This window comes from Myxocyprinus asiaticus, chromosome 3 (assembly GCF_019703515.2).
Source record: "Myxocyprinus asiaticus isolate MX2 ecotype Aquarium Trade chromosome 3, UBuf_Myxa_2, whole genome shotgun sequence".
Classification (NCBI taxonomy): Eukaryota; Metazoa; Chordata; class Actinopteri; order Cypriniformes; family Catostomidae; genus Myxocyprinus; species Myxocyprinus asiaticus.
Window position 1 is genome coordinate 60,392,862 of NC_059346.1, and position 25,804 is coordinate 60,418,665.

General features: G+C 38.8%; 1 protein-coding gene across 4 annotated transcripts in view; it reads left to right on the plus strand.

Moving 5' to 3' along the window:
* LOC127426121 (zinc finger and BTB domain-containing protein 20-like) overlaps window positions 1–25,804 on the plus strand; it is a 134,717-nt gene that overhangs the window by 46,985 nt on the left and 61,928 nt on the right. Inside the window, exons 2-3 of one of the 4 annotated variants that reach the window (XM_051672692.1) lie at window positions 280–387; window positions 15,040–15,496. The exons of 2 other annotated variants lie outside the window; for them this stretch is intronic. The gene's annotated coding sequence lies outside the window, so the exon portion shown is untranslated. The remainder of the gene's footprint in view (window positions 1–279; window positions 388–15,039; window positions 15,497–25,804) is intronic. One more of the 4 variants, XM_051672674.1, reaches the window with a different exon arrangement.

Consider the following 25,804-nt stretch of genomic DNA (forward strand, 5'->3'; position numbering starts at 1 on the left):
TTAGTTCTTTTTAAGAGGACAGAAGTATGAACCCTAAAAGAGTAGCATTTTTATTGGCAGTAGAACATGGTCAAAAGGAATCACTTACTAGTTTTTTGTTTATCGTATCACAGTTTAAATCGCAATATTTTTTAAATAATCGCAATTTGACTTTTTGTCCAAATCGTGCAGCCCTAATAACAGCGTATTTATATTGTACAGCTTTTGAAGACATGAAAAATAGCACACGCATCATGTGGAATAATGTTAATATACTTTTATGGTGCTTTTCTCCCCCAGTTCCCATTCACTTGGGAATGGTAAAGAGTGGCCAGGATATTCTTCAGAAATTCACCTTTTGTGTTCCATGGAAAAAGGAAAGGCATAGAAGTGTGGAATAACATGAGGGTGAGTAAATCATGAAAGTATTTTCATTTATGGGTAAACTATTTCTTCAATGGTGAGCTATTTCTTTAAGGGAAAATTCAGGGTTCAATACAAGTTCAGCTCAATCAACAGTATTTGTGGCATAACATTGATTACCACAAAAATTTATTTCGACTCGTTCTCATTTTCTGTAAAAAAAAAATAATAATAATAAAAAAAAAAAAAAGCAGAAATCGAGGTTACAGTGAGCCACTTACAATGGAGTGAATGGGGCCAATGTGAAGCTTATAATTTTATAAAGCACTTACATTAATTCTTCTGTTCAAACTCAAGTATTATTTGAGCTGTTAAGTTGTTTAAATCATAATTTTTACAGTCGATTTTAGGGTTTGTTGACATTACATCCTCATGGCAACGAAGTTGTAAAATTGGCTATAACTGCACAGAAAAGGTTAGTAGGCGATTTTATCGCACTAAAATAATGTTACCATTCAGATTGTTTATGTCTTGTGGCTATAATTTTGAAACTGTGAGTACTTTAACATTTACAGATTGACCCCACTTCCATTTTAAGTGTCTCACTGGAACCCAGATTTTTATTTTTATTTTCTAAAGAAAAGGAGGGACAAGACAAAATACATTTTTGTGGTAATAAATATTATGCCACAAATATTGTCAATTGAGCTTAAACCCAGAATTTTCCGTTAATGCTGAAAATCTCTTTTTATTATATGTACGCATCATGCCACAGAACTTAAAACATTTGACATGGAAGTAGTTATTATGGAAGTAGTAATTAAAAATGTAGTAGGAGGTAAAATTCTCCTTTTATTCTAAGCTTGAAAAATGCCAAATTATATGTTATACTATACTACTCTTGCTATTTCTGCCATATATAGATACAGAAGAAATACTGTATTAAGAGTAATATGCTATTCTGATAATAGCATTATTTCTTTTTGGGGTCCTGATTAGCAACATTTTTAAAAATGGATTTTGTGAGTCATGCCACAGGACTCGATAAATACAATAATTGGGAATGAAGTCGTAAAGACTTTCTAAAATCATTATTATTTTTAGAGCAAATTTGTAAATTCACAATTAGTAATTTTTTGAAAACAGACCCCCATTAGGTAATGACAATAGGCTCTGTCTATTCATTCGAATAGATCTTTTTTATTATTATTATTTATTGCAGATAATCAGTGTTAATTGCTTTTCAGAAGAACTGAAACTTTTCTTGTGGCATGTTATTAAGCTGGAGTGGATATGATATACTGTATACAGTTGAATGCATACGTTTGGATCCCCTTTGCAGAATCTGCAAGATTCTCATTTCATAAAAAAAAAAAAGAAAGAGGGTTCATAAAATGGTATTTTGTTTTATTTAGTGCTGCCCCAAAGAAGCTATTCGACAGAGATTTACATTTTTTCCACAAGACAGAATAATAACTGAATTCACATAAATGATCCTGTTCCAAAGTTTACATCCCTTTTGATTCTTCATATGGTGTGTTGCTTCCTTGATGATTAATGACATTTAAAATGTTGTGTGATTTGTTGTGCACAAGTCCCTGCTTTGTCTTGAGCAGTGAAGTTGACTACTGTTCTTAAGAAAAATCCTCCAGATACTGCATGTTCTTTGGTTTACCAGCATCTTCTGCACATTTATATTTTTCCCAACAGTGACAATATGATGTTTAGATGTTTAGCTTGTTACACTTAGGACAACTGAGGGACTCAAACACAACTATGACAAAAGGTGCAAACATTCATTGATGCTCAAGTAGGCAACACACTACATTAAGAACCAAGGTGATGTAAACTTATGACCAGGAAGATTTGTGTAAATTGTTATTATTCTGTCTTGTGGGGAAATATGTAAATATCTGTTATGTAGCTTCTAAAGGGCAGTACTAAAAAAAATATGATCTTTTTATCTCTTATATTTTTATAAATACTGAAATGGGTATGTAAGCTCAAAAGGGGGGTGAAAACTTCTGCACTTAACTGAAACTGCGTGAAGGCTTAACACAGGCCATTTTAGGCATACAGTATATCATTGATCTCTGGAGTTCATGGGTATTTTGCAACATTATCTTACACAATGCTCGTGTCATTACTGCGATGTGAATAACATTACTGTTATTTTTGCGGTTAAAATGCAAGAACAAATACAAAGTCAGATCACTCATGCCAAGCATTAGCTGGTACCTCAAAGGTGACACAATCACAAATAACAACAGCGTTAATCAGAGCATGAGGGAATGAGTGTGTACTGTACATCGCGCTAATGAACAAAGGCGCTGTAACAGGATGACTCTGAAGTGATAAGACCGTGATAAAGAGCAAGGCCAGTGGAGTTTTGATCTGCTCAAACTCTCATGAAAAGTTTCTAGTGTTCTTATTTAGTAGGATGCACCGATATTGCAATTCTGTATATACATCAATGAGCCTAAACATTATGACCACTCACAGCTGAAGCGAATAACGTTGATCATCTCCTAAAAAGGCCACATGTCAGGGTCTGTGTAGATTAGATGGTAAGCATACAATCAGTTTTTGTAGTCAAAGTGAGGAATGCAGGCGAAATGAGCAGGAGTAAAGACCTGAGCGACTTTGACAAGGGCCAAATTGTTATGGACAGACGACCACGAAACAGCAAGGCTTATGGGGTGCTCACGGTCAGCAGTGGTGAGTACCTACCAACAGTGGTCCGAGGAGGGACAAACCACAAACCGGTGACAGGGTGTTGGGTTCAAGGCTCATCGATGCATGAGGGCAATGAAGGCTATCCCGTCTTGTACGAACCAACAGAGGGTCTACTGTGGCACAAGTCACATAATTTTAATGATGTTATGGGAGGAATGCGTTACAACACACAGTGCATCACACCCTGCTGCATATGGGGCTGTGTAGCCGCAGACCAATCATACTGCCCATGATGACCCGTGTCCACTGTTGAAAGTGCCTACAATGGGCATGCGAGCATCGGAACTGGACCTTGGAGCAGTGGAAGAAGGTCGACTGGTCCTATGAGTCCCGTTTCCTTTTGCATCATGTGGACGGCCATATACGTGTGTGCTGTTTAACTGGAGAAGTGATGGCACCAGGATGCACTGTGTGAAGACAACAAGCCATCCAGGAGTGTGCTGCTCTGGGCAATGTTCTGTTTGGAAACCCTGGGTCTGGCCATTCACGTGGACGCCAATTTGAGACATGCCACATACCTAAACATCGTTGCAGACCAGGTACACCCCTTCATGGCAATGATATTCCCTGATGGCAGTGGCCTCTTTCAGCAGGATAATGTGCCCTGCCACACTGAACATATTGTTCGGGAATGGTTTGAGGAACATAATGAAGAGTTCAAGGTGTTGCCCTGGCCTCCAAATTCCCCAGATCTCAATCGGATTGAATATCTGTGGGATGTGCTGGACCAACAAGTCCGATCCACGGCGGACTCCACCTCGCAACTTACAGGACTTGAAAGATCTGCTACTAATGTCTTGGTGCCAGATACCACAGGACACCTTCAGAAGTCTTGTAGAGTCCATCCATGCCTCGGCGGATTGGCGCCGTTTTGGCGGCACACAGAAGACCAACAGCATATTAGACAGGTGTTCATAATGTTCTGGCTCATCAGTTTATGTGATATCCAGAATTATATCCAGGATATAAATAATTATTTTTATGTTATGGTCCTTAGCTGATAATGGCCGATATTATAGACCTGTACTTTTTTTTTTTGTCCAAACCCCCCCCCCAAAATTAACCATGCTAAATGCAGATAATAGAATGCAACTAATCATATTATCTTGCATAGTTAAAATATCAAAATAAATAAGCTTATTCTTTAACTTATTACATTTAACAGGACGAAAAAGCACTTTCCATATTTTTGTTGTTGAAAGCAAAATCCATGCTTTTCCTGCTTTACCAATCAAACTCAATATTTTGTAACAATCCGTTACTTAGTAATGTGGATAATACATGTACAATATTTTGCCCAGTGTTTGTTCCATGTTTTAGGCTGGTACCTCACACTTCTGGTACATTTTATGCATTTGTAAAATTCTCATTTTTACTATTCAGCCATTGTAATGTTACTAATTTTATACTAAATTTGTATATTTTTGGGCATATGCAGTTCATGGTAATATGAATAGATTTCATTGTTTAATTTTGTTCGATAAACAATTTTGATACTGTGTTGGGTCACCACTTTATGTCCCATGTAAAAATCTGGGTCTTCAAGCAAAACCAATGGAGAACCACTGATATACAATTTACAAAGTAACTGAAATGTTCTTTAGAAAAACGTACACTGTTTGAATGAGAAAAAATAAGTCCTTATTTTAATAGAAGTGGGATATTTGGGATGCTGGTTAGATAGTCCTTGAAGAACAGGTGTCTCTGGTTAGAGAGTAGAGCTCAGAGAGATACACATGGATTATTTGGGTATTATACACAAGAGTTTGTCTATGTGGTTTCAAAGAGAGTTGGATAAACATGCGGTATTAATTATAATGTACATACTACAACCATGAACATTTGTAGCCCAGAGATAAACACAGAAAGTAATCAACAATTTTAACTTTTCACATGTGCACTTAAACAAAAAGGCATGGCATAGGACACAATGTGAAAATTAGTGCCTTCGCTAATACCATGATGGATAAATGAGCAAGCATAAATCTGAAATAAGTGCCCTTTATCACAAAGCAGGATTAAGTGGCTAGCTTAAACTTTTAGCAAACTAAGGTGAGTAGGTTTTCTTCTGTGTTTATCGCCATAGTAACAGATAGACTGATCTCACAGTGAAATCGGAAACAGTAGGTTGACTTTTCTTTAGCTAAAATTGGTCTGTGCTTACTGAAATGTGAAACACTGCCCCCAGCGGCCAAAGCGGTAACCGTTTTTTTGGGCGTGTGGGCATGTGTAAGCTCCATTTTCCGGGTGAGATGTCCACAGAGGGGCACCAAAAGCGAGTTGTTAATGGAGTTGTTTCCAATTGTACAGGCTATACAGTGAAGAGGAATGCATATTTTATGAACCGTACTCCCCAACCCAAACACCAAACCTAAACCTAACCATCAGCCATCAGTAGAGTAAAAATGTAATGTTAAGATTTTAAAATGCAACCTCTGAATTGCGATCGTCTTAGCGGTTTTTTTTTTCCTGGTTTAAATGCGGAAATGCAAAAATGTCTGAAAGGAGATGGTGCTTGTCGGTAATTCAGCATAATATGGCCGATCCTAGGGTACTGGACCTCTCGGAAACAACATGCTGACTTCTTGTGTGATTGTGTTGTAACACGCTAAATGGCAAACCTGCAGGTTATATTCTTGATCACGGATCACACACAGATACTGAAACAATCAGCTGTGAGCAAAGAGATATCACTGACACAATAAGGTTACTCCCTCTGTATCTCCCACTCTAATTTAAAGCACACTTCAAAGAAACAATTTTAGAAATCCATATTTCAATTGTTTAGCAGTCTCGATTTTTTTTTGTTTTTTTTGTTAAAGACACTTTAATTGTTTTCCTGATCATGTACCCACTCTTGTCATAAAGTTTATACGAAAAAATAAACCTAAGATAAATCTATCAAATAGCAAGTAAGATGGATGAATACATTCTGTCAGTATTGATCGATTTTAATCACATGTAATATATTATTAGGAACCCCATGGTCCTAATAAAGGGCCCGACGTGGTCTTCAGCTGTTGTAGCCCATCCGCCTCAAGGTTAGACGTGTTTTGCATTCTGAGATGCTATTCTGCAATTGTACAGAGGGGTTATCCGAGTTACCTTTGCCTTTCTGTCAGTTCAAACCAGTATGGTCATTCTCCATTGACCTCTCTCATTAACAAGGCATTTCTGTCCACAGAACTGCCACTCACTGGATGTTTTTTGTTTTTTGGCACCATTCTGAGTAAATTATAAAGACCGTTGTGGGTGAAAATCCCAGGAGATCAGCAGTTACAGAAATACTCAAACCAGCCCATCTGGCACCAACAATCATGCCACAGTCGAAATTGCTGAGATCAAATATTTTCCCCATTCTGATGGTTGATGTGAACATTAACTGAAGCTCCTGAACTGTATCTGTGTGATTTTAAGCATTGCACTGCTGCTACACGATTGGCTGATTAGATAATTATATTGTTATGTAGGTGTACAGGTGTTCCTAATAAAGTGCTCAGTGAGTGTATGCACTGATGAGCCAAAACATTATTAATACCTGCCTAATATGCTGTTGGTCCTCCTCATGCCACCAAAATAGCAACAACCCGCTGAGGCATGGACTCTACAAGACCCCTGAAGGTATCCTGTGGTATCTGGCACCAAGACATTAGCAGCAGATTTTTCAAGTCCTGTAAGTTGCGAGGTGGAGCCGCCGAGGATCAGACTTGTTGGTCCAGCACATCCCACAGATGCTCAATTGGATTGAGATCTGGGGAATTTGGAGGCCAGGGCAACACCTTGAACTCTTCATCATGTTCCTCAAACCATTCCCGAACAATGTGTGGAGTGTGGCAGGGCACATTATCCTGCTGAAAGAGGCCACTGCCATCAGGGAATACCATTGCCATGAAGGGGTGTACCTGGTCTGCAATTATGTTTAGGTAGGTGGCACGTGTGTCAAATTGAAGTCCACATGACTCATCGGACCAGGCAAACTTATTCCACTGCTCCAAGGTCCAGTTCCGACACTCTTATGCCCATTGTAGGTGCTTTTGACGGTGGACAGGGGTCATTATTGGCACTCTGACCAGTCTGCGGCCACACAGTCCCATACACAGCAGGGTGCAATGCACTGTGTGTTGTGACACATTCCTCCTGTAACCATCATTACAATTTTCTGGTGACTTGTACCACAGTAGACCTTCTGTCGCTTCAGACCAGACGGGATAGCCTTCGTTGCCCTCGCGCATCAATGATCCTTGGGCCCCAGACACCCTGTCGCCGGTTTGTGGTTTGTCCCTACTCAGTCCATTGTCGGTAGGTACTCAACCCTGGCTGACATGGAGCACCCCACAAGCCTTGCCATTTCAGAGATGCTCTGACCCAGTCTTCTGGCCATAACAATTTGGCCCTTGTCAAAGTCGCTCAGGTCTTTTCTCCTGCCCATTTCTCCTGCATTAAACACGTTGACTACGAGAACTGATTGTTCGCTTACCATCTAATCTACCCAGACCTTGACATGTGGCCTTGTTTGGAGATAACGTTATTAGCTTCACCTGCGGGTGGTCATAATGTTTTGGCTCGTGTGTGTGTGTATGTATATGTGTGTTTATATATATATATATATATATATATATATAGATAGATAGAGAGAGAGAGAGAGAGAGAGAGAGAGAGAGAGAGAGAGAGAGAGAGGGAGAGGTGTAAATGCCACCCAAAACCCTTCCTTTATGGATTTGTTGTTCATATATTTCACTTTTAAAAGTACATTGGTACACTAAATATGTCTTAATTGCTTGTCATGTCGCTAGAATGGAAGAACAAAAGGTCTTGATGCGTACCATTTTCTCCACTACCAAGTGCCCACTTTTTAATTATTTAATATCAATAGTAGGCTATATTAATTTATAATTATATTAAATGATAATACCCTTTTGTTTAAATTAAGATTTGATAAAGATTTAAACTTTTAAAATTAATAAGCCTGTATTTTCTTGTTATATAATAATATAGAATTATATATATTTTCAAATGCATCGCGGTCTTCATTTGAAATGACAAATATCTCGATATCGATTCTTAAATCCCAAGATCAATCTCGCATATTAGATCAATTTCCACACTATGCGACTAAAAATGTCAGTGATTACCCACTGGCTGGTAAATGTACAGAGTTCACTCACCAATAACTTAGTATATTGACCTTATTCACAGTAGCGCCATCTTTGATTTTTGACAGGAATAAGGCTGTTAGGGATAGACTTACCATCACTTCAATGACATGCACTGTATAAAGATATCAAAATGCTCCTAGATCACATCTAATTTTCCACAACTCATGTTGTTTGGAGTTTTTTGTCTAATGAAATTTCTATGAAATTTATCTGCGCTTATTTAAAGACGAGTGGCGGTTTTCTTAAAGAGACAGTACAGATTTTTTACATGTGTTCTATAAATCAAATTACTCATAAATAGTACAAATTATGCATTAAACAATAAACATGTAACAAAATATATGCAATATATATATATATATATATATATATATATATATATATATATATATGCAATATAATATCATATTTGTTGATGGAATACATGGATTTCTACATTTAAAAAAAGTTTAAATGTGACCAAAATGATGAAAAACAAAATATAATTAGTAAAATTCAGATTTTTGTAATGTTCCTAGTTAAAAGGTCCCCTGTATAATTAACAGCATAAGCTGGAAGAGAATTTCTTTCATATGTAAGCAAAATGGGCATTATAACTGAAATATACCCAAATGAATTGATATCGAATCAAAATGGAATTGAATTGAATTAAATCGAGAGCTTGTGATTTGGAATCGAATCAGAAAATATGTATCAATATTCAACCCAATTTTTTTTCTATCAAGTCCTCAAGCTCTCATGGCAACAGTGGTGTTTGTTCTTGCTGTTTATATTTGTTTTATATATATTTGTTAAGTTCTTCATAATTTTAACAATGATCTTCAGCGGGGGAATGGATAGCTCAGTGGTAAAATACGCTGGCTACCACCCCTGGAGTTCGCTAGTTCGAATCCCAGGGCATACTGAGTGACTCCAGCCAGGTCTCCTAAGCAACCAAATTGGCCCAGTTGCTAGGGAGGGTAGAGTCACATGGGGTAACCTCCTTGTGGTTGCTATAATGTGGTTAGATCTCGGTAGGGCACGTGGTGAGTTGAGCGTGGATGCCGCGGTGGATGGCGTGAAGCCTCCACACGCGCTATGTCTCCATGGCAACGTGCTCAACAAGCCACGTGATAAGATGCGCGGGTAGACAGTCTCGTCCTCTGCCACCCGAATTGAGGCGAATCACTACACGACCACGAGGACTTAAAAGTGCATTGGGAATTCCAAATTGGGTAAAAAAAAAAAAAAAATATATTCAGTGACGATGTAAATGACTCCCTCACGAGCAAATGTCATTCATTCATGTGAACATGCACGTAAACTAATCACAAACTCAGGATCAAACTCTGAGTTGATAAAGAAAGTTGATAACCAGCGTCTTGATACCACTTAACCATAATGAAGCCTGCTTTAAGAGCATATCTCAGAGTCGCTGTGTTCGTTTTTGTTGGATTTGTTGGGTTTTGCCAAACTAAAACCTTCCTGAGTTTCTTTGTGTACATGGCACTGGTTACATGGTTGTGTAAACTTTTCTGAAGCAATAAACATAGCTAATTTTTCTGCCAGAACGCACACACGACTCTGACATATTCTCTTAAAGGGACAGGGCTCTTTAAGAGATAGTATTTGCTGTATTACATTGCTATTCCTTTCAGTTAGCGCTAGATTATGGCAAACTTTTTACCCGGAAATGAGAGTCCACAGGTGAACTCGGTAATTTTTTTGTTTATGTTTTTGCTGGTCAATATGGCAGTCGTCCTGGACCTACACTGACAACTAGGGGCGTGGATGCAGCATCATTTAAACGCAATAGTTTTCAGTTACGAATGCCATTGTAGAAATTCATTATGCACAGTCAGCCACTTTTATAATTTTTTTACTTTAGTATTTACTTCAGTATCAGCAGTTTTAATCTTACCGTTTGTAACATGGAGGCAGTCTAGTTATACTGGTTTACACACTTAAGATTTCTGCTTTTGAAAAAACAAAAAACAAACATTGTCTGAGATTTGGAGCCGAGAGTAATCGTTCTTAATCAAAAAAAAATTCACACTGAGTGTATAATAGATTCTACTCATTAACGTGCAAGTTTGGTGAGTGGGGGAGCGGGTTGGCACCTGGCAAATGTTGACGGTTACTGGTTACTCTCCACACAGACACACACACACGGATATCAGGCAAATATGGTGTGGTCTGGCAAAGAGAACAGCTTGTACATTCCAGCTTGTACATGGTTATCACAGACAAGGCTTTATGGCACTGTGCAGTTTTCCATCTTGAACATTTATTTAAACATTTCAATAGTCTCCTTATTGTGTCCTCGCTAAAATACATATGAAAACGGACAAAGAAAATAGATTTAAAAAATGCTGCTTCTGTCTTCCTTATGGGTGCATGGAAAAATAATGAGATTTTGAGAATTCAAAGACGGCATTGTTTGCACAAAGGTTATCTGTGAAATTCAGTGTTGCATCTTTAAAGAAAAAAAAAAACACATTCTTAATTGCATGCATCTGTGCTGTCTGCCAGAGGCATACAAATACAATGGAAAATATGCAGGAGTAAATAAAACTAATATTTGAAGAAACAAACATCAGCCTTTTCAAGGACGCTGTGAAATATGAGAAGAATTTTTTTTTTTTTTTTTTAAATAACTGGAATCACGGCTTACCCATTGTCGTATTCTCCCTGTTAAAAAAAGCATCTTGTAATTCGTGTCTTGTGTTGGACATTTTCTGGCCTGAGTTGCATGTCAGACTTCAGCTAGCTAACCATCAGAATAACACGAAGAGCTTTTACAAAGCATAAAATAAAGCAATACACCATGATGTGCAGTAAAAAGCAATACCAGATACACCCAGTGTTCAAATAATAGTTAAAATGTATTATTTATCATATTCAGTATAAACTATCTAAGTATTGAGCCCAAGAGGGTGTACATGCAGTTCCAGTGTGCAACAGAATGGAACAGCGTCGTAAAATCACAATGCCCATGGTGTGAGATGTGGCACAATGAACTGAGATTTTTGATGCTTGTGAACTACTACCTACTACTTTAAAAAAAATAGTTTGTAAAATGGCATGCATGATGCAACAATAAACATTTCAAACAGTTCAAACCATGTTACGTGCATCTAATCAAAGCGGTTGGTGTCCAGTTATCACAGAAATAAAACGGTTATTTTGCATTGTTAATATATTATTGTGTGAAAGGTTAATAAAATACTGAGTACAATATAAGGTGGAATGCAAAAAGCATTATACATGAAGGGCCTTTAATTTCTTCGTAGTTGCAAAACAACTTAGCATTATGGTGCATTAATATACAATGCAACTGATGTGCAAATTTTATAAATCATTGTTAAAACCTATTGATCGCCAGGCCAATTAATCGGCTGATATTTTCACATTTTTAGATTTTTGATTATGTATTTTCAGTGCAATCATCAAAATAACCTGCGTCACACATAATACCGCCACATGCTGGTAGGATGTCTTATCCACACAGACAAACAGGTCCACTGTCATGTGACGATATAGTAGCTCGATGATTACAAAAACAACTATTTGTTTTTGTTGTATATTTTATTTCAGTTAATTTTTCAATCACAGTTTTTAGTTTTTTATTAGTTTGTTTTTTGTTATTTACTTTTTGTTATTTTATTTCAGTTCACGAAAATGCTTTTTTAGCATGCAGTAATAATGCAGTTTTCCCCTTGTGCCATTTTCAAAAATCTACCTCCAGCCTTGTCAATTAATAATGCACATTTTAGGGCCTGGGTAGCTCAGCAAGTAAAGATGCTGACTACCACACCTGGAGTCTCAAGTTCGAATCCAGGGCGTGCTGAGTGACTCCAGTCAGGCTTCCTAAGCAACCAATTGGCCCGGTTGCTAGGGTGGGTAGAGTCCCATCAATAGCGTGAAGCCTCCACACACACTAGGTCTCTGCGGTAACGCGCTCAACAAGCCACGTGATAAGATGTGCGGATTGACGGTCTCAGGAGATTCGTCCACCGCCACCCAGATTGAGTCACTATGCCACCACGAGGACTCAGAGCGCATTGGGCATTCCAAATTGGGGAGAAAAGAAAACATTTTAGTATGTTCATTTAATTTCAAAATACAATTTTCTCCTGTTACATTGTATTATATATCTCGGATCAAAATGCAAGGTTCCCACAGTCATGAAAATCTGAAATATCAGGTAATTTTAAAATTGTGATTTTCAGTGTGGAACCATCATTGAAATTGCTATATTGAAAATCTATCTATCTATCTATCTATCTATATATATATATATATATATATATATATATATATATATATATATATATATATATATATATATACTGGCGGCTAAAAGTTTGGAATAATATACAGATTTTGCTCTTATGGAAAGAAATTGGTACTTTTATTAACCAAAGTGGCATTCAACTGATCACAATGTATAGTCAGAACATTAATAACGTGAAAAATTGCTATTACAATTTGAAAAATATGTTCAAAACTTCTTAAACTACTTCAGAGTTCTCATCAAAAAATCCTCCACGTGCAACAATGACAGCTTTGCAGATCCTTGGCATTCTAGCTGTCAGTTTGTCCAGATACTCAGGTGACATTTCACCCCACACTTCCTGTAGCACTTAGATGTAGGCTGTCTTGAGTCTTCTCTTTACTGTTGTACATGAAAATGGTGTTGAGCAGGTAGAATTCAATGAAGCTGTCAGCTGAGGACATGTGAAGCTTCTATTTCTCAAACTAGAGACTCTGATGTACTTATCCTCTTGTTTAGTTGTACATCTGGCCTTCCACATCTCTTTCTGTCCTTGTTAGAGCCAGTTGTCCTTTGTCTTTGAAGACTGTAGTGTACACATTTGTAAGAAATCTTCAGTTTTTTGGCAATTTCAAGCATTGTATAGCCTTCATTCCTCAAAACAACAAATGACTGAAGAGTTTCTAGAGAAAGCCGTTTCTTTTTTGCCATTTTTGACCTAATATTTACCTTATGCATGCCAGTCTATTGCATACTGTGGCAACTCAAAAACAAACACAAAGACAATGTTAAGCTTCATTTAATGAACCAAATAGCTTTCAACTGTGTTTGATATAATGGCAAGTGATTTGATAGTTCCAAATAAGCAATTTGGCATGATTACTCAAGGATAAGGTGTTGGGGGGGCCTGGGTAGCTCAGTGGTAAAATACGCTGGCTACCACCCCTGGAGTTCGCTAGCTCACTAGTTCGGATTCCAGAGCATGCTGAATGACTCCAGCCAGGTCTCCTAAGCAACCTAATTTACCCGGTTGCTAGGGAGGGTAGAGTCACATGGGGTAAAACTCCTTGTGGTCGCTATAATGTGGTTCGTTCTCGGTGGGGCGCGTGGTGAGTTGAGCGTGGTTGCCGCGGTGGATGGCGTGAAGTCTCCACACGCGCTATGTCTCCGTGGCAACACGCTCAACAAGCCACGTTATAAGATGCGTGGTTTTACGGTCTCAGACACGGAGGCAACTGGGATTCATCCTCCGCCACCCAAAGGCGAATCACTACGCGACCACGAGGACTTAAAAGCACATTGGGAATTGGCATTCTAAATTGAAAAAAAAAAAAAAAGGATAAGGTGATGGAGTGATGGCTGCTGGAAATGGGGCTGTGGCAGCGGGGGCGTGGTCAAGCATCCGTCCGGAGAGAGAGAAAGCAGTAAGATTATGTTTAACACCTGTCTCTAATTCCAGTGAGCATGGGGAGAGCAGCATATAAGCAGCCACCCCACCAGCAGAGAGGAGAGAGAGTTTGGCACAAGGAAGGCCATGGTGCTCCTGAAGCTGTTGCGTTTGAATGACTACGTGTCCGTGAAGCTGTTGAGTTTGTGAAGTTGTAAAGCACTCAAGTGGCCGATTAAAAGTCTTACCTGAACCTGGAAAACCTGTGTTCTCCTTCCCTTCTGCTCTGAAGCTGTTACACTGGCGCCGAAACCAGGGATCCTGAAGTACGCCCCTTTGAGTCCTCACAGTTGGCCGAGATCCTCAAGTCCCTCGCCGGCCTACACCAGATGCACCAACAATCCCTGCTTGAGCTATGTCAAGACCAAGACTGACGGTTCTTTGACATCCTTCGAGCTCAAGCAGAGGACTGGCATGTGATTCGGAGCCTCCTCAGCCAGGAGAGAGACCTGGCCGCATCCCTGGACAACCACAGCCCCCTGCCCCCACCCACGCTTCTGAAGATGGGGGCGGAAGACGACCTGGAAGCCTTCCTCGAGCGAAACACCGAGACCTGGAGCTGGCCGCGTGATCAGCAGGCGACCCGACTCCTCCCGTTGCTGTCAAACACCGTTTTGATTACACCAATTTGTGACGCTTCCGTTCAGTTTGTTTGGAGCCCCGGCTACGTTTCAGCGTATCATGGACCGAATCCTCAGACCGCATTCGGCTTACGGCACATGCAGCATCTGAGGGCGGTTCTGAGATCGCTGCGACGAGCGGGACTCACAGCAAACCCCAAGAAGTGCACGATTGGGCGGGTGGAGGTACGGTATCTGGGGTTCCACTTGGGCCATGGGCAGGTGCGTCCCCACATTGACAAGACTGCGGCGATTGCGACCTGCCCGAGGCCTAAGACCAAAAAGGGGGTGAGACAGTTCCTGGGGCTGGCTGGCTATTATAGGAGATTCGTGCCTAATTATTCAGATCTCACTAAAAAGGGAGCTCCAGACCCGGTCCAGTGGACAGAGCAGTGTCAACAGGCATTCATGCAGGTTAAATCCGCACTTTGCGGGGGGCCACTTTTACATTCACCTGATTTCTCTCTCCCTTTTGTCTTGCAGACGGATGCTTCAGACAGAGGGCTGGGGGCCGTACTCTCACAGGTGGTGGAGGGGGAGGAGCGTCCGGTGCTGTACATTAGCCGCAAGCTCTCACTTTGGGAGACTTAAGTACAGCACCATAGAAAAGGAGTGTCTTGCCATCAAGTGGGCGGTCCTCACTCTCCGGTACTACCTGTTGGGGCAGGCCTTCACCCTCTGCTCGGATCACGCCCCACTCCAATGGCTCCATCGCATGAAAGATACCAACGCACGGATCACCCGTTGGAATCTGGCTCTTCAGCCATTTAAGTTCAAGGTGGTCCACAGTCGGGAGCACAGATGGCTGTCGCCGAATTTCTCTCCAGAAATGGGGGGGGGAGTGGTAGACAGGCCGGATGTCTCCCCGGCCTGAGTCGGGTGGTGGGGATATGTGGCAGCGGGGGCGTGGTCAAGCATCCATCCGTAGAGAGAGAAAGCGGTAAGGGCACTTGCACCTGAGTTAGATTATGTTTAACACCTGTCTCTAATTCCAGTGAGCATGGGGAGAGCGGCATATAAGCAGCCAAGCCACCATCAGAGAGTAGAAAGAGTCTGGCACAAGGAAGGCCAAGGTGCTCCTGAAGCTGTTGCGTTTAATCTATTGTGTTTGTGAAGCTGATGTGTTTAAGTAACTTCATGCCTGTGAAGCTGTTGAGTTTGTGAAGTTGTAAAGCACTCAAGTGGCCGATTAAAAGTCTTACCTGAACCTGGAAAACCCGCTTCCCTGTGTTCTCCTTCCCTTTTGATGTGAAGCTGTGTTACAGGGGCCTGTCTAGATTTGCTCAAAAATGACATTTTTCAAATAGTGATGGTGCTGTTTTTTACATCAGTAATGTCCTGACTATACTTTGTGATCAGTTGAATGCCACTTTTGTGAATTAAAGTACCAATTTCCTTCCGAAACTGCAAAATCTGTATATTATTCCAAACTTTTGGCTGCCAGTGTATGTATGTGTGTGTGTGTGTGTGTGTGTGTGTGTGTGTGTGTGTGTATATATAAATATTAATAATGTTTTTTTTTTTTTTCTCAAGAGATCAGCTCTGAAATATTTCAAAGTGCAATCTCTTTATTATTTTTTATAAATCCATTAAAAAAAATTAACTAATTTAGTAATTATGAAAGACTGGAGAGGTCATGGGAATTCATTGATCAGAAAGTGATAAGCCTGTAAATATTGCTATTGGCAAGGGTCATTTAAAATTCCTTCCTGTGTTTGCTCTGAAATGGACAACAAAAATCACATGAACTACAAAAATGGCACATCAACGCCATTTTGATGACATTGACGCCAAGCATTAGTGTCTCTCGCCTGTCTCATGACAAACGTCATTGATATCAGTAGCGCCGTATTTTAATTGACAGCTACAGCTGTGGAAAAGCATCTTGAATTACAGTCTGTTTGTCACTTAAACCTATCATATGGCTTCTGGAGGCTTGGAAAGAGTCATATGGCGTACTCTAATGATACTAATATGGTGCTTTATTTGTCATTTTGGAATTTGACAGCCCCAGTCCCCATTTACTTTCATGGAAAAGAGTGACCAAAATAATATCCAAATATTCACCATTTAGGTTCCATGCAAGAAAGAAAGTCATAGGGTTTAAGAACAACATGATGGTGCGTAAATGAATTTACATTTTAGGTGAACTGCTACTTTAAACTGGAGTGCATAGTGTTAGCCATGTCTATGCTGGTCACAAGACTCCTTGGTGTATGTGTTTGTTTGTCGCTTTCAGAGAGGGAGGTTTCTACTTCAGAGTTCGTAACTTGAAATTCTGTTGTGTGTTCACATCATTTTGGTCAGAATAAATTGGTTGTGTTGGTCAGCAGTGTTAATTGTTAATTACAGACAAAAATGTTCTTTGACAAAGGGTTTTTAATTTTGTCAAATATACAAAATGAGACAAAAAAGATGCAGCATGACGTTAATCAAACGGTTTTAATAAAAAAAAATACTGTTGATGAAATATGACGAGAAAAAATAATACTGCAAGATATTAATGCACTAACACTTATTTATTTATCTTTTATTTATTTATTTTTTTAAGAAAGAAAAATCTAAAAATAATTGATTTAAATAATCCATTCTTAGTATATTGGGGATTTCCCCACTTGAGTTGTGAGCTGAAAAAGCTGAACACTCAAACCTATATATGTGAGAGAAATCAGTAACAAACATAATTTTACAAATTACATGAAAATTACATGATGAAATATTAACTAAATCTGAAGGAAATTTTTTTCAAAAGACAAAAATTATGACTAAAATAAAAAAATTAACACTGTTGGGCTATTTCATATATCTTTCTCTCTGTTTCACATCACAACAAAGACAGGAAGCTTATTAGGGATAATGCAATAAATAGGTGTGTAATTAATGCTTCATTTGTGTTTTTTATCATTCTCACACCTCCACAGAGGATGATAGGCAAAGTATTTTTGTAGAAAGTGAGTCTGTCGCCTCATAAACCGGCTAAATGAGTAGTATTTTCTGCAAGCATTATTGCTATTCCTTATGGACAGAACACAAAATGAGTACAAACTAAAGTGTACGGTCGACATTACATAATTACAACTTCATTATGATGAAAATGTATTTACTTCAGACAAGATTCTTAAATTGACTAGTTGAGTTTACCACTGGTATATACGTTTGACACTGTGTTGGCGTTCATGTGTAGTCATCTTTGTAAATATGATTGTTCTGACATCACTTGAAGGCAGCATATGCAACAAAAAACATTTCAAATGATATGCTACATTTTTGTCACATGTATCTCACTACATGTTTAAATGCAGTATAGTGCACTCACTACATGCACACTTGCATGTTTAATTCTGTGAGTTGCTTACAGCTATCGTCTACAAAATAAATATGATTATCTTGTATTTTTTATTTAACTTTGTGTAAAATGGTCATTTGTGCCATTGGAAATGGAAGGTCAAGTCTAGGGATGCACCAATAAAAATTTTCTCTCCTGATACAATTCCGATTCCTGAACTCTCAGTATCTGCCAATACCGATCTTGATCCGATACTAATGCTGCATTTTCCTAAATCAGTTTAGAATATCTATACTTCACTGTGTGGAAGTATAGTTAGAAGTACTCTTTTATGTGTAAAGTAACACAAACTTCTAACGACACATAATTTGTTCTTTACAATACAGTGCATCCGGAAAGTATTCACAGCGCTTCACTTTTTCCACATTTTGTTATGTTACAGCCTTATTCCAAAATGGATTAAATTAAATATTTTCCTCAAAATTCTACAAACAATACCTCATAATGACAACGTGAAAGAAGTTTGTTTGAAATCTTTGCAAATTTATTAAAAATAAAAAACTCACATGTACATAAGTATTCACAGCCTTTGCCATGACACTCAAAATTGAGCTCAGGTGCATCCTGTTTCCACTGATCATCCTTGAGATGTTTCTACAACTTGATTGGAGTCCACCTATGGTAAATTCAGTTGATTGGACATGATTTGGAAAGGCACACACCTGTCTATATAAGGTCCCACAGTTAACAGTGCATGTCAGAGCACAAACCAAGCCATGAAGTCCAAGGAATTGTCTGTAGACCTCTGAGATAGGATTGTATCGAGGCACAGATCTGGGGAAGGGTACAGAAAAATGTCTGCAGCATTGAAGGTCCCAATGAGCACAGTGGCCTCCATCATCCATAAATAGAAGAAGTTTTGAACCGCCAGGACTCTTCCTTGAGCTGGCCGCCCGGCCAAACTGAGCGATCGGGGGAGAAGGGCCTTAGTCAGGGAGGTGACCAAGAACCCGATGGTCACTCTGACAGAGCTCCAGCATTTCTCTGTGGAGAGAGGAGAACCTTACAGAAAAACAACCATCTCTGCAGCACTCCACCTCAGGCCAGTATGGAGAGTGGCCAGACGGAAGCCACTCCTCAGTAAAAGGCACATGACAGCCCGCCTGGAGTTTGCTAAAAGGCACCTGAAGGACTCTCGGACCATGAGAAACAAAGATTGAACTCTTTGGCCTGAATGGCAAGCGTCATGTCTGGAGGTAACCAGGCACTGCTCATCACCTGGCCCATACCATCCCTACAGTGAAGCATGGTGGTGGCAGCATCATGCTGTGGGGATGTTTTTCAGCAGCAGGAACTGGGAGACTAGTCAGGATCGAGGGAAAGATGAATGCAGCAATGTACAGAGACATCCTTGATGAAAACCTGCTCCAGAGCGCTCTGGACCTCAGACTGGGGCGAAGGTTCATCTTCCAACCAGACAACAACCCTAAGCACACAGCCAAGATAACAAAGGAGTGGCTCCAGGACAACTCTGTGAATGTCCTTGAGTGGCCCAGCCAGAGCCCAGATTTGAACCCGATTGAACCTCTCTGGAGAGATCTGAAAATGGCTGTTCACTGACGTTCCCCATCCAACCTGATGGAGCTTGAGAGGTCCTGCAAAGAAGAATGGGAGAAACTGCCCAAAAATAGGTGTGCCAAGCTTGTAGCATCATACTCGAAAAGACTTGAGGCTGTAATTGGTGCCAAAGGTGCTTCAACAAAGTATTGAGCAAAGGCTGTGAATACTTGTGTACATGTGATTTTTGTTTCGTTTTTTATTTTTAATAAATTTGCAAAGATTTCAAACGAACTTCTTTCACGTTGTCATTATGGGGTATTGTTTGTAGAATTTTGAGGAAAATAATGAATTTAATCCATTTTGGAATAAGGCTGTAACATAACAAAATGTGGAAAAAGTGAAACGCTTTGAATACTTTCCGGATGCACTGTAAATATATATATATATATATATATATATATATATATATATATAACTGATGAGCCAAAACATTATGACCACCTGCCTAATATGCTGTTGGTCCTCCGTGTGCCGCCAAAACAGCGCAGACCCGCTGAGGCATGGACTCTGCAACACCCCTGAATGTGTCCTGTGGTATCTGGCACTAAGACATTAACTGCAGACCCTTCAAGTCCTGTAGGTTGCAAGGTGGAGCCACCATGGATCAGACATGTTAGTCCAGCACAACCCACAGATGCTCAATCGGCTTGAGATCTGGAGAATTTAGAGGCCAGGGCAACACCTTGAACTCTTCATTATGTTCCTCAAACCATTTCCAAACAATGTGTGCAGTGTGGCAGGGTGCATTATCCTGCAGAAAGAGGCCACTGCCATCAGGGAATACCATCGCCATGAAGGGGTGTACCTGGTCTGCAACGATGTTTAGGTAGGTGGCATGTGTCAAATTGATGTCCACATGAATGGCTGAACCTAGGGTTTCCCAACAGAACATTCTCAAGAGCATCACACGCCCTCCACCGTCTTGTCGTCTTCCCACAGTGCATCCTTGTGCAATCACTTCCCCAGGTAAACGGCGCACACGTACACGGCCATCCATGTGATGTAAAAGAAAACAGGACTCATCGGACCAGGCAACCTACTTACACTGCTCCAAGGGCCAGTTCCGACGATCGCATGCCCATTGTAGGCACTTTCAATGGTGGACAGGGGTCATCATCTGAGATGGAGTTAGTTTTTAGCGTTCAAATATTTGGCTGCGCTCTGAAAGCTAAAAATAGCAGCACATCACAAGTCATGTGCATTCAGTGTGTGTGTGTGTGTATGTGTGTCAGCAGAGCAGCGCTCATTCATTGAAATGCACTGTGCATACAGACTGTATATTTATTTATTAAACATTTCGATTCACAAAACTATTGTATGTCTTAAAGAGACTGTGACTAAAATGCACAAGTCATATGGACTACTTTGATGGTGCTTTCATGGGTTAGGTTTAGAGTTCTTTTATGTCATTTTTAGCTTAACAGTAACAGACTGATACCCGATCTGGTTAAAAACATCAGTCACAGAGCCGATACTGATCCAGGTATCAGATCAGTGCATCCCTAGTCAAGTCTAGATTCTCACATTTTGGTTAGTACAGTATTTCAGAAGCCTGTATACAGTATTACAGAATATAATATTGCGGTATATATTTACAATAATTCTAGCATTATGCTCCAGGGATATACTAAGATTTTCCTGTTTAGCTTTGTCAACTTAGTATTCCATACATACTGAAAATATGCATACTTTGCACATACAGCAAAAATATTACGAGTAGTATGGTACTACGCTGTTCCTAACATAGCCGTAGATTGGATATTAGCTCCTATCCTCACATGATCAGTGTCTGAAGTTGTTTACAATTCAATTGCTGAAATAAATCTAGTCTCACATCCCTTTACCTCAGAGAGAGCAGGTACTTGTGTGTGGAATAGGAATGTGATGTGTTGTGGAAGGATGTGTGTGGCTGTGGTAGGCTGACCATTCTTTTATCCCCGTCTTCCATAATAACACCTGGCCCAGCGAGCGTATGATTTCTCCTTCAGCACAGCTTGACCCTGTAATTGGTGGTGAAGTGTGTCCACTCGACGCTCTGTGTTGTGTGATAACCCGGAGGAATACTGCCTCCAGTAAAAATCCCATTCATTTTCTCCACAGAGAGATTGATTTTTAACAATAACGCATGAACATTTTAACACAGACTCACCATGTGCTCTAAAATTGTTACGTGATTATATGTGCCACTGTAGCCACAAGTGACTTGTTTAATAGGCAAATTCCAATTTAAGGTCTACTTAAACCAACATGGACTAAACTAAATGTTTTTCATTTGTTCTGAGCAGAAACTAATATATATATATATATATATATATATAATATATATATATATATATATATATATATAAAATATATTATATAAAATATATAAATATATAAAATATATTTTTTTTTTGTATTGTTGTTCTGCTCTTAGGCCTCCTTTCCAAATGGTAACGGGTTAGAATGAACAGTTTATAACATTCTTTTTAAAATTGCAGTACTCTGTACTAAGGGTGGGTGAAATATCAGCTGCAGTGTTGCCAGATCTTGCATAAGAAACAAGCAACCTAGTCTATACAACTGGCCATTTAAAATTAATTAATAGCCTTAAAGCGAAATTTTTTTTATTTTATTTATTTATTTTTTTTCATAAAAAAGGTATGCAAAAATGTTTCTACTCCCTGAAAGATATTAATGAAATAAGTGTCCTGGGATATCTAACCCTAACATGGGGACTCATTCCACCCCCTGTACCACACCTCTTTAGTATTCCTCAATCTATTTATTATAAATAATGTGATACACAAAAAATGCCAAAATTGCAAAAAAGTATTTTTTATTATGCTTTAAATATAGGGTCTCTAGAGACCTGAGGTATGTAAGAGTGTCAGTTTTTTTTTTTTTTTTTGTTTTTTGTTTTTTGTTTTTTGCACTTCCATAAATTATATTTTTTATAATTATTTCATATCTATTTAATTTTACTAACACAGAATATATACAGTACTGTGCAAAAGTTTTAGGCACTTAAGATGTTTCACAAGATGGTTATTTATAACTTCAGCTTTAGTGTGTCAATAGGAACTAATACATTTTAGACTCCCAAACATTACTTTTGTAAATAGAAAAGATTAGAATATAAAACAGGGAGCCCTGCAATAGACGGCATGACCCCAACAAAGCCCCCCACTAAACACTGAATCAGTCTGGGATTACATAAAGAGACAGAAGCAATTGAGACAGCCTAAATAGATAGAAGAACTGTAGCGAATTCTCCAAGAAGCTTGGAACATCCTATCTGCCAACAACCAAGAAAAACTATGTCCAGGTGTACCTAGGAGAATTGGGGCTGTTTTAAAGGCAAAGTTGGTCACATCGAATATTGATTTAGCTTTTTTATGTTTACTGGACTTTGTATGATGTTAATTGATAAATGAAAACTATTTATGGCATTATATTTGAAGACATCCTCACTATGCAACATTTTTCACAAGTGCCTAGAACTTTTGCACGGTACTATATTTATTTGTGTAGTACAAGAGGAATGAGTACTATATTCAAACAAATAAATACTATATCATGTTGACAGCATTGCGTTTGAGGTTGGGATTATAGTATATTTTCAGTATCAAATATAGAAATAAAGGTACTAATATAGAAAAAGTATGAGCATTGTATAAGCCAGAAACCTGTACTATGAGAAGTGCATATATGAGGTCACATTCAGCAATGTACACTTCCTGGAAAAAGGCATTCATAAGACACAGTATAGCCATTAGATTGGATGCTCATTATGTTAACTCGGTAGACAAGATGTTTATTATGTTTAGGTAACCCATTAGGCAGGATACTCATTATGTTTAATCACTTTAATCTGTTTACCTAGAATGTACACTTCCTAAATAAATGGGACCAAAATGTACTGTTTTTTAAAAATAGATGGGTTGCTAGGATTCCACCATTAAAAAGAAGTCAGATGATCTAAGAAATAATGGTGGTGAGAGAAGATAGGTAAGGAAGCAAGCCCATTGGTTAGAGATAATGAGAAGAGATAACAGAAATGTATAAAGACTGGGAGCTTGGAACTGAGAGGACAGAACGGACAGCTGGCCTTCTCAGGTTTATTGGTTGCTCAATAAACTTTTACCTTTGGCATCTGGAACCCCTGACTCTGAGATATTTCTGACAAAGAGGGAAAGAATCTTCAACATTTTCCACAACAGGATGCAGATGAAAATTATGATATTAATAGCAGTAACATCTGTGGAAAAAATGAACACCTAATTTTAATAGGGCTAAACTGAAATATTCTGACAGTGTGACTAAGTTGGGTCTTCTTTACAGTTTCCTTTCATCAGGCCCTTAATGATTAAACTACAGTCATGTCTTGGAATTTCTGAAGGCAATTAAAACAACTTACATTTTCCTACAATCAGAGAGCATTACAAGAGTACAGATTTTACACCGATGGAAAACTGATAGCTTGGTCCATAATTATGAAAATGCACCATAGTTCTTCCATAGTATCCATAGTTTTAACAATTATATAGTTCATGGTAACATAGGTAAAACCATGCATGGCTCCTCACTACCATGATTAGTAGCTACGGTTTCTATATAAAGAACTATGGCATTTTTGTAATGAAAAAACAGCATCTAAATACACTTAGAAACTTTTTCTGCCACAACTAGCATAGTTAATACAGTACAGTTAGTGTTACTACAGTAAATCAATGGTACATTTTTGTATGCATTGTGATCTGTGAATTGAAAAGCCTACTAATTTATGTTTTCTCATGTTTTCTTTGTCAGTTCCATTTAGAATGTGGAGGCTGTTTGTTTTAAACCAGTTTCATTACCGAGACATAAAAGTTTTGCAACAGACAATTCTATTGACCTGTTTCAATGACGTCACTTTTTCCCCGCAGCCGCCATATTTGTGACCATCAGCGGGAGAAAAAAAATGGCAGTGAATGGAAAACATCCGTAAAACAATCTCAAGAAAAACATCAAAAAATGCTTTGGAAAGGTGTATGCAAGTCTGATGTCAGCACAAATAATGCCAAATTTGACTTTCGCGGACATTTAAATATATTTTATCCACTATTTATCTCCATATGTCAGTGAGTCTGATGTGTGACCGGTGAGTGCACACGCCTACAGGTCCAAAACCGTAAAATCTCTCATTTAGAAGTAAACATTTTTTGTTGTTTTCTACATATTAGTGTTTTACGTAGTCTGGTGCTGTAAATAAAGTCTGTACTTCATGATCATATGGTTTGTTGTTTATTGACTGATATTAGTATATACACATTAAATATGTACTATGTATTCACATTATAGTGCTTTTTATTTATTACAATGTGTTATAATTATGATATCTTTTTTACAGTCTGGGTGTTATGAATAACATCGGCCTATGTGCATTTCCAGTTTAATTGTATCTGACTCGATTATGTTAAAAATATAGTAGACATGTATTGATAACTGATATGTCTGAATAAATTAGCGAAGACCATGTTCTTTGCTTGACTTTGGTGAAATGAAGCCGTGTCACTTAAAATAAAACTTTTATATAACATATATAACTTTATTGAAGAAGAAAAATGTTTTTGCCTCTGGCAATTAAACAGCAGTATCTGCTTTACAAGATTTATAAATAGCAACAACATTTTCACCGGCTTTTGCAGCACATTGAAGGTATATGGAATTTTGGTCACAAACATGGCGACGCGATCATACAGTAACGTCACATGAAACAGGTCAATACTGCATTCAAATGGGTTTCGCAGTCCCCGCCATGAATCTCACTGGTTCACAAGCGTATTTAAAATAGTCTGTGTGGTTGAGGCCAGTCCGCGAATTACCTCACCTGCTCTGCGCTCGTGCTGCTTTATCCATGTTGTTAATTGACCCGTGTAGTGCTGTTTCTTTCAGCTTTTGAAGCGAGCAAAATGTGCTCCAAAACATACAAATGACTGAAAGGCTCATTAATATTCACGAGGAAAGCACTAACTGATTGGTCAGTGAAACGCTGCGATCCCCTGCCATCTTATGTTTCAGAAATTAGCTCGCGGGCCACTTGAAATGAAGCGAGTTTGACACGTGTTGTTATGCGGAGACGTCACTGTGAGATTGTGCATGCATTTGTGTGTGGTGAGTTCTCTTTTGCAGTGCAGAAAGTGCACAGCTGACTGGGGCTGACAAGCTTTATGTTGCATCAAGAATATTAAATGAACCTTGTGAAATCCCAACATGCAAAATGCATATAGGGGAAACAATACTATTGTCATTTGGGTGTACTACTGAAATAATGTAAGTTGTGCATCTATTTAGACTCAACCAGTGCCTGAGAAAATACAC